The sequence below is a fragment of the Cupressus sempervirens genome, chromosome 5, assembly GCF_028749045.1.
Source record: "Cupressus sempervirens isolate cs-2001-9-10 chromosome 5, ASM2874904v1, whole genome shotgun sequence".
NCBI lineage: Eukaryota > Viridiplantae > Streptophyta > Pinopsida > Cupressales > Cupressaceae > Cupressus > Cupressus sempervirens.
This window is the reverse complement of record NC_143122.1, coordinates 236,732,535-236,743,175: the sequence shown is the minus strand read 5'-3', so window position 1 is coordinate 236,743,175 and position 10,641 is coordinate 236,732,535. Positions and strand designations below refer to the sequence as shown.

Sequence of the window (10,641 nt, the reverse complement as noted above, 5' to 3'; positions counted from 1 at the left end):
TCTTAGCTTTCTAACAATATAAATTTTTCTATTTATAGACAACACTAACATGGGAAACTTTAATTACTTTTACCAATGCCTTGATATTCCTCGCAAACATATGTCTACCATTTTTTTAATAACTTTTAATATACTTTAAAATATTAAAAATAAACTATATATTATTGGTCTACACTTGATTATATACACATTTACCAAAAAAAAAAGATTCCATTTTCAACTGTTTTGGTGTATGTTATGCTCAGCACACGAATAGGTACCAAAATTTTAGGATCTAGTCAATTCAATAACTCATAATATTAAAAAAAAATTCTCATCCAAAAATTGTTAAAAAAATATAGAACTTCTAGATATGACTCTTAACTATCATCCTACCAAAGGGATCTACAAAATAGTGAATATAACTATGTCTTTTGTGATGCACATGAAAATAGCTATGTTATATTTTCTATTAAAAAAAATCGAAACTATTTTTTATGTGCATAGATTTTGACCCACCTAATCTTATCCATTTTTTAAAAACTCTAGTAGTTTAAAAAGTAGATTCAAAATAATACAATTTATATGTTTTACACGTCTTGTCATTTTAAGTGGATAACTCTCAAACGTCGCATCCAAGTTCAGGTTTACTTGATTTCAAAAAAAAAGGTGTCCACTTATTCCCCCCTTTTTGTACACCATCTTGGGGCACTCCCCTTGAGGAAGGGAAGAGTGAGGATTCTTATGGGTCCATTGAAAGGCTTTACAACCTCTCTAGTACTACTCAGTTGCCTATGTCTTCTTAGTCTCTATAGAAGGAATATCCCTCCCGCTAAGAAGAATGATAGCAAGAAAGAGAAAATTGTGGATGAGAATGAAGAGGATATTGAAAAAGAGGCCCTCCACATAGTGGATTATGGGGAATTTATTGAGCATGTGTCTAGATTTATCCTCAAGCCTTTGCAGAGAAATTAAATAAAAGAATAAAACAGATTGAAAGTAAGGAGGGTGATGTGGGCAAGAAATAGGATAACAATGAAAGAAACTATTTGATGCTTAAAATGGTGGACCTAGATGAGGTTAACATTAAATTGTTGGAGGATAATTTGAGGAATGTTAAAGTCAACCATCCCTTTGGGGTTTTACAAACACTAAAATATATTTCTCTTTATACTTTTTGGTTGGAGAAATAGACTTTGAACTCCTTTAAGACATTAAACCTTAAATATAGACTTATTCAGGCTAAAATGGAAGAGATCCAAAGTATAGTGGTGGATGGGAGTGAGAAGGTTAAGGCTAGGGATAAGGGTAATAAAGATAAAGGGTTTGAGGACCTAAAGGAAAGAATCAACAAAATGGAGAATTTGGTTATTTATGTTACCAATAGTAGTCAAGGGGTAATGGAGGTGACTATAGATTACCTAAGTAAGATGGTGGGGAAGGCGGATCAAAATTCTAGTAAGTTATTGGTTCATGGTCTAGAGGCAACTAAAGAAAATGGGGATACAAGTAGTCTAGGGAAATGTATTACAATGAGTATGAGAAAGAAGAAGTCAGTCGGCTAGCCCTATTCCTAATCAAGAATCTACATTAAACGAGCCATCTATAGAATAAAAGAGCTCAAGGAGGAGCTAGTCAAGGAATTTTCATGCCTTCAGGCACACTGGCAGTTCTTATCTTTTGGTTTCTTGTGTTTGTTTTTATTTTATTAACTTGTTTTGGTTGCCTAGATGTAGGCTTTTTCTTGTTGGTTTTGTATTGGGTGTACTAATTCTTTTAGGTGCTATTTTATTTTTGGATTGAATTGTTGGATCTAAGGTTTTAACTCTTGGGGTTTCAAGTCTCTTATAAAAAACTTATTTTAACTCTTAATCAACAACATTTATTAAATGCAATTAGATGTAGATGATAGTTGTTGGTTGTGAATAGATGGGGAAAACCACACATGTATTCGATAAGTTTCTAATATCTTCTTCTTGGTTTTTGTCAACCAATTGGTTGTAGTAATTATTTATTTTGATAATATACTCATCCGCATTCTAGAAATTAAATTGTTGGGTTGAAGGTAACAATAAATCTTTACTAATTACCCAATGACAAACACATATAGGAACCAAATTCTTACATTGGGCTAAGATTGAATTAAATCAAGTGAGTTTGATATGAAATTTGAAACAAATTGATGATAAAATACGATTTATGGTTTAGTTGGAAGATTTTCCTATAGGCTAGTCTTAGCCTCGTGGATGTTAAAAAACATCTATCAATATATCATTCCATAGGGGAGATGAACTCTTCTCAAATGATGCAACAAAAAATCACTATCCAACAACCTTTCCCTATGTAGAGGAAGCAAGAGAACATATTGAATGGAAGGTCGATACATCATATGCCTTCTATAAGAAACTTGGCAAACCCAAAACTCGGTAATATCATCGTACTTGATCTATCATGAGTCCAAACTGCTCATTGTACAAACTTTATAACTTAGAGAGTGTGTAAAGCAAAACTGGAATTATAAAAAAATTTATTAAAATGCATATAAAATTTTAATTATTATATAATTTAGTCTATTAGTAAAATTTATTTAAATTATACTTTTGATTTATTATCCATGTATTCCTTGGGTTTCTTATAGATGCATGTGCCTATTCAATCAATAAATATCTAATTATTGGAAGAGACATTCTACAATCTAAAAAGATACTAATTAAAAAAAAAATGACTATCAATCAGTTTTTAAAAATTAAAAATATATTTTCAAAATTTAGATGGCCATGAATGCCTCCTGAACAAAATAATTTGAAAGACATACAAAGAATTATCTCTATCCATAACATAGCATTATAAACTTAAGAAATATAGAAAAAATATACAATACTTTTCATGAAAATTGAACTTTTTTATTATTTAAAATAAATTACAACACTTTCAGTTGCATTTTTTTTTTTTTTTTTATAACTTTTAGAAACATCAAAAATAAATTTGAAAGAAAATAAAAGTTTTAAAAATATAGAAACTCCTATCTATATAAAAAAAAAATAATTAGTTTACAAACTAGTATAGATATCTTAAAGAAATTTATCTAAAGAAATGTCGATAGATATCCACTACAAAATAATAATAATTTAATTTACTACATCTAAAATTATTTATATATCCTTTATCTCCATTTATTTAGTATTTTTTGCTAACTTAAGCTTTTTATTTAATTTTTTAAAAAATGGATGATTTATATTTCCAAATATAATAATTTATATGGATATTTTATATGGTATTTATTAAATTATTTTTAAAAGTATAATCTATTTATAATAAAATTAAAAAATGTGACAAGTAGATGGTTGTCAAATTTAACACAAAAGAATAAAAGTTAACACTAACATGGTCACACCATCTCACTCCCCCATTCTGCCATTGTAGAATGCCTATCGGCATTAATAAACTAAGAATGTCAAACGACATGAAAGTTGTCATCTATAAAAACATACTAAAATGTTAAAAATCTAATTCAAAATATCTTTCTTAAAAATTGCAATTGCGTCCTGCTCGGCATCATTATATCGAAAAATATGTTGACATGTGACATTATTGATCCTTTCCAACTACTTAAAACTAAAATTCTAATCAATAAATTTGACATAATGGGAAACCAAAAATTAAATACCTTATAATAATTTAAACAAATTGTTTGTTATCTTAAAGGTTGTTTCCCAAAACAGTAAGAAATAAGAAGAAAAGTTTTATATAAAATAATAGATAAATAGACAAGACTAGAAAAGATGTAGGGAACACGCAGAGTTGTATTAGACCGTTTGAGTTTTATATACCAAGTATGCATTGAAATATATTAATTTCCATGCAAGGTTGGCGTATATGTATATTTTAGCATACATGTTCATTTCTAGAATGATATTAATGGTAGGTTACCTGCTAAGGAATTTCTTTATCATTTTAGTAGTTCTAGCTTCACATACAAAGCCCGAAAGTTTCGAAAGGTTGGAACTAGTCGAAATGACATGTTCTATATATTACACTAGTATATCAAAAGATTAAAAATACAATCAGAAGAAATAAAACCTTTGCAGACAAGGCAAAAATAAAACCAGTTTCATTTGTAGACAAAGAGTAAATCACTTCAATTGCTTTGTATATTAACCTAATTTCATGAACTAAATTTCACCATAAAAGCATGTTTTGTTATGCCATGATCTGAAATCAAGTCCAGAAAATGTATAGTGAATAAATGTGCCATCATATTATGTGTCCTGCATCATAAATTTAGCATCTCATTGCAAGGGTAAACGCAGAGAAGAAATACTAACATTTGAAAATCATTTTACTATACACTATTTTTCGGAGGTAGTATAAAATATTTTCCAGGCGAATGCATTAGATGCGGATAGAATGCATACATGGCCTCCTATTTTTCTCTGATGGACAATTTGAAGGAAGGATTTAAAAATCTGAGAAAATCCATCCCGTCAGCCTCTGCTTTGTGATTTGCTATAGACAAATGTTTTTCTAGTATTGTGGGAATGGCAGCCTCTCCCTCCAACATCTTCAATGCTTCTGCCATGCTTGGCCTCAATGCCACATTTACATGAGCACACAAAATGCCCACCTTAACAAATATCTCCATTTTTTTCACGTCTTTTCTCTCCCGCATTCTCCAATCCATCACTAGATCCACTTTATTCACTCTGAAAAGCTTCCATACCCAATCGGTAATATGGTAGTGACAAGTTATATCCACGACCTTTCTGTCGCTCATGATTTCCAATAGTAGAACTCCAAAGCTGTAGACATCACAGCGATCTATGAGCAATCCAGTCAGGCAATACTTCGGTGCCAAATACCCATGCGTGCCTGCTACTTTTGACCCAATCAAAGACTGCCCTTCTCTTATGGCCAGCCCAAAATCTGCAATGCAGGGATTCATGTCATCATCTAGTAGAATATTTGCGGCCTTGATGTCTCTGTGATATATCAGTGGCCAAATCTCAGAATGCAGGTAACACAACCCCTTTGCAATGCCCATTATAATCTTCTTCCTCTGCTCCCATGTCAGTCCTGCTCTCCCATTTCTAATTTTTTGTCCAAAGATGTGTTGATCGAGGCTACCATTAGCGAGGTAGTAGTAAACAAGAAACAGCTCATGGCAGCCCTGTTTACTGTCATCGGCAACGCCGAAGCCACAGAGAGCCAACAAATTCCAATGGAAAAAGCTACTCATTATCTCCACCTCGTTCCAAAAATCATTGACAGAGCACTTTTTCAGTCTCTTCACGGCAATCATCTGACCGTGAGGAAGTATGCCCTTGTACACAATGCCAAAACTCCCCTGCCCGATTAAATTAGTGCTACTGAAATTGTTTGTTGCCTCCTCTATTTTCCGCATGTTGATTAACCGCACTGGGCATGGGTTTTCATGGAAAGAACACTTCATTTTTGTCACAGCAACCATCCCATGATCTTCGGGCAAGTCTTCCCTTACACACCATTCCAAAATTGCCCTACTCCATTAAATTGGCGCAGCTAAAATTCTTGGTTGCGTCCTTGATTGGTAGTATATCCAACTGCACCAAGCCCATGTGAATCCTCAGAAGGCTTTTGTGAATTCTCACGAAATGCCTAATTTTCCCGCTGACCCACCGCCAGTAACTAATCCCTACGGTGTAGAGCAAGATGATAGCCATGGTGGCGCCCACATAGCCGTATAAAACCATCTCCAAACAAACTCTCCACTTGTTGGGATGAAAGGGAAGGCCCAGAATATAGCTTGTGCCTTTTTGGCTCATGGGTCCAAATTCATTGGCGACGCCAACAATATACAGAAGTGCCAGAGAGTTGCATTGCAGATTAGTTTTAGCTATAGCATTTTTTATTCTCCCCACAAATCTCTTCAATACCACCTATCTGCTGTTATGGCATACGCTGCAGGCAGTGGAAACAGAGAGATCTCTTCTATAGGCTGCGTCCATTAATGGAGTCAACCCCAACTTCTCCATCCAGTCCCTTTTTCTTTTTATGCTGCTGCAAAGATGAGGGCTTGATTCAAACTTTGATATATCGCTGAAATAGAGAGAACCCAGATTTGATGGAAGACCCATAGAGCTCATCCGTTTTTGAAGTTGTGTGAGGCATGCAATGGCGGAGCTGTTCTCGGGGAGATAAAAAATAGATTCATCCCAGAGCAGCTGAGCAAAACCAAATCCCAACAAACTTCTCAATGTGTCACTACACATTTCAAGGTCTTTGGAGGTCTCAATTGAATGACAAGTTGATGGGTTCCATTGAATTCTAGTAATGTAGTCGAGATTCATTGGGCATTCTAGTTCAGCATTAACTGCCAGAACTGGAACCAGTAATAGCATCACCATGAAAACCTCCATTTTCAGTGATACTTTCCACAGAGAAGCTTGTTACTTGATTACAGAAGAAATCAATATCCAATTGCTATGACTCTTATAGAACCAGTGAATAATGAGCTAAATTTATATGGAGGGGCCAAATTACAGGTATTAGTTTCCAAATACACAGCTAAATTATAGAGAGGAGATAAATTATAGACTGCTGTTATCCAATTATCCAATCCATAATCAGCTCAATTATAGAGCTGAAGGAATTTTCAAATTTGAAATACACAATCTGACGTCGCAGATCTGCGGTCCATGGTGTCTAAAAGCGATCTAAAATGTGTACGTTGTTTCCATTTCTTGGCAGGGTCTCATTTTAGAATGTGATGTTTCCATTCTCTATTATATTTTTCCCTAAACATGAGAGGCTACAAATGGAATGACATGTTTGTACCAAACCATAGTAGCTCTAACCTCGGTGCTAAATTTGAAATAGACTCTATTCATTTCTTGCAGCATGTGTTCCGAAAATTTAGAATCTTTATTTCTATCCAATCACTCTGTCTTTTCTATCTCTCCCTCCCTCCCTCTCTGCTTGTATCTCTCTCTCTTTTTTCTTTTTTTAAGCTCCCTTTACCAAGCTAATTTCCAAACTGTACAAAAGACAAAACAAAGTTAAACTTGTTTTTTCCTCAGATTCAAGAAGTAGCATTTTTTTGTCAAATTTTTTGTTGTTTTCTACTACAAACTATCAAGATCATGAAGATCAAATGTTTTTTATTTTTTCAAAATTGTTCAAGTGTTTGTCTACAGGATAGTCGCAGCTACTTAGTTAATTTTTGCTAGCAGCAGCTGATCATTGTTTTGTGGCACAATTTGTGGAGCTTGTGGCCCCATAGATCAAAATATTTGTTGCATAATTTAAGCATGTTCTAAAAATTATTTTTAAATCATTTTTCTTGCAAATAATTCTGAAAAGTAAAATATAGGCAAATAAAAAGAGGATGAAAAACTTGTGGTGAAGACATGTGTCATTTTTTTCAATAAGTAGTCACTGCTTTTTTCCAGCCCCCCTCTTTTCTCACAGTTTATTTTCATTTGCTAAAAAATAGTCACTCCACAAAACTAGGAAAAGATTCTAAATTTTCCTTTTCTGCAATTTTTATTTTGCATGGGAACACATTACTACTTAAGATTAAGCTGAAAATTGATTTAAGCGGCAGGATGAGAACATAGTGTAATTGTATCTTTTTTTCCTCCCTCCATTTCCAAATGCGTCATGTTGTTTTTCTATTTCCATTAGCATAGAGGGAGTCATTTCCATTTCAAACATACAAATAACATTTTAATTATTAATTAATTGAATATATATATATATATATATATATATATATATGTATGTATGTATGTATGTATGTATGTATGTATGTATGTATGTATGTATGCATGCATGCATGCATGCATGTATGTATGTATGTATGTATGTATGTATGTATGTATGTATGTATGTATGTATGAAATAATTTCCACTATAATTGATTTAGTTGTAGTTATTATTAAAATTAAGAAAATTTTCAATAGACAATTTATGAATGTAAATATTTTCAACATATTTTTAAACATTCTTTTAATTTCTATTATATTTATGCTATAACATTTTTATGGTATATTTATCTATTATATTCAATAGAACATCAGTTGAAGTAATCTCCAAAATAACACAAATAAATTTCTTGACACTAAAATATAATATGAATTTGTTATTTGTGTGCCCATCTGTTTATTATATGTTAGAACAAGGCTTCAAAATAAATAAGCTTACCTCAAAAAAAATTGCAATTGATATTAAGCTAGTGTATATCTACTTTATAGCAATTATGTATTTTCTAGTTATCTAACAATATTCTTTCAACCACTACATTTGGACATTCACAATTTTTTCCTTTTTATTTGTTAAAAATAGGATAAGATAATAAAAATCTAACAATATTCTTTCAACCACCATATTTTGCACATTTACAAAAAAAAAATCTTTCTATTTTTAAAATATATATCATCATTATTAAAATAAGATACTACTAGAAGAGTGAAATAAAAATCTATGTATCAATGTTTTTATTATTTCTAACTAATCTCTAGAAATGTTTTAAAAATATGATAAAATATAATTCTACAATAAAATAAAAATATTACAATTATTCTACAATTTTATAATTGGATATATTTATATTTTTAACATTTTTTCCTCTCGAACAACCAAACTATAAATAATAATTTAAAAGTTAAGAATACCTAATAATTGATTTAGTAAATATTTAGCTAAAAATTAAATTATTTTTTGATTTATTTCAATCCAAATCTTAGTCAAATATATTTTTAAAAATTTTAATTAATATTTAAGAATATTAAGTGTTAAAAAATTTATTGCCTTCCAAAAAAAAGTGATATTAATTACATAATAATGTAAATTATTTGATATTATATAATTATATAATTATTTTATACTATCTATTAATATTATATAATTATATAATTAGTTTATATTATCTATTACATTTGTGAACGAAATTATATAATTGAAGTTAAATTCAATGTTTATTATCATATAAATCTATACAATATTAAATCATATTATATTTAAACTTTCTAATCTTTATTTTATATAGTTTTTAATTTCACTTATATATTATATTTAATTAATTATAACATAATTAAATATTTTAAATTTAATTATATTAAAATAAAATTTATATTACTTACATTTATGAACCTTTAAGACTAATGAAAGTAAATGCATATCAATAATTGATGAACTTTTATATTTGGCTTCTATCATATTTGATATCATGCATGTTTTTGTCCTATAGAAATATTTCAATAAGATTCTAGTGAAGCTTTGGACTGTGATACCCCAAAAAATCATAGTTTACATTGATGGCTTATGCATATGTTGACTAGATAGATGTATTGAAGAAAGGAGGAGAGCAAGTGGAGGTATATTTTTTCCTTAAACCTAGGTTGATTTCTTGGTTAAGTAAGAAATAGAATCTTGTGTCTATGTGTACTATTAAAGTTAAATATTTTGTTTTTTTTTTAATTATTATTATTAATATAAAAATCGGTAAACGACAAACACCTTGATTAATTTTATTAATTTAATAAATAAGATACAATAGCTTCACTCTGTCCAAATGGGCACTTGTAGGAAAGAATGGAGAAGAAAACCTCAAGTCTAGCCCGGGATAAACATCCTATATTATAACATTTTTAAAGGGACATAGCCCAGTCAAATACTGCTAATCAATACAAATTTAAGTTTACAACATATACAGGGGCATTCCCCTAATGATCACATAAGATTTGATTACATTTTACATCGCAAATATCTTTGTCCATTTGAAGAAGAATCAGAAGCCAATTTAATGTTGGCATATTCCCACCTCAAACAATCATGCCTCCTCCTAAGCTTAGTCAAACACGAGGTTAGAAAACATAATAAATATGAACTTGAAAAAGTTAGCCATAAAGGGATTCCACGAAGTTTGATTTCCATTCTTCGTTAATATAGTGCTCAACCTCATAAAATTGAAAAAAAACTACTTTCAAATTAAATAGCCAAGAAAGGCCACCCTTTACTTAACCTATAAAGTAGAAAAGAAAACATACTAAAATAGTCACAGATACTACTAGGATCTAAAACACATAAACTGCAACCCGATCAATTGAACATTATGAATAAATATGTCCCATTACATATTACCATTATCAAACAATACCTGCATTATAATAAGCAAGTCATATCACAACTCCAAAATGATATTAATACAGTAGATAGTTGTGAAATCTAAGCAAGGAGATAAAAGAAGAGAATTACAAAATCAACCCAAACAACCCCACCATAAGCCCTAATTTATTTCTTTACTCAAACTCATGACTCGGCCTTATATTTCAACCATTACTACATTTAGCCAAAAGGAACTACAGATAATTAACTATTTGAAAGGATACTCCATCAGCTCATTTATTAGCTAGCCAATCTTCTTTATGGTTTCCTTCTCGAAAAATATGACAGATTTGAGTATCTTTGATACATTCAAAGAGCATAAGGAGTTCCATTAATTTGGAATTCATAACCCAATTAGGAGTTACTCACTTCTTTACTGCATTAAGGATAATCTAAGAGTCACCTTCAATGATGAACTTAGAGAATCCTAGACTAATACATAACTGCAATCCTTTATCTAGTGCTTCTAATTCTGCTAGATTATTAGAGGTAGGAGGAATGGGTGAAGCTATCTTAGCA

The 10,641-nt window shown here is 30.8% G+C and overlaps 1 pseudogene; it reads right to left on the bottom strand.

Moving 5' to 3' along the window:
• Nucleotides 1-4,402: 4,402 nt before the first annotated feature.
• LOC149555378 (putative receptor-like protein kinase At1g11050 pseudogene) lies at nucleotides 4,403-5,380 on the bottom strand (annotated as a pseudogene).
• Nucleotides 5,381-10,641: the final 5,261 nt, after the last annotated feature.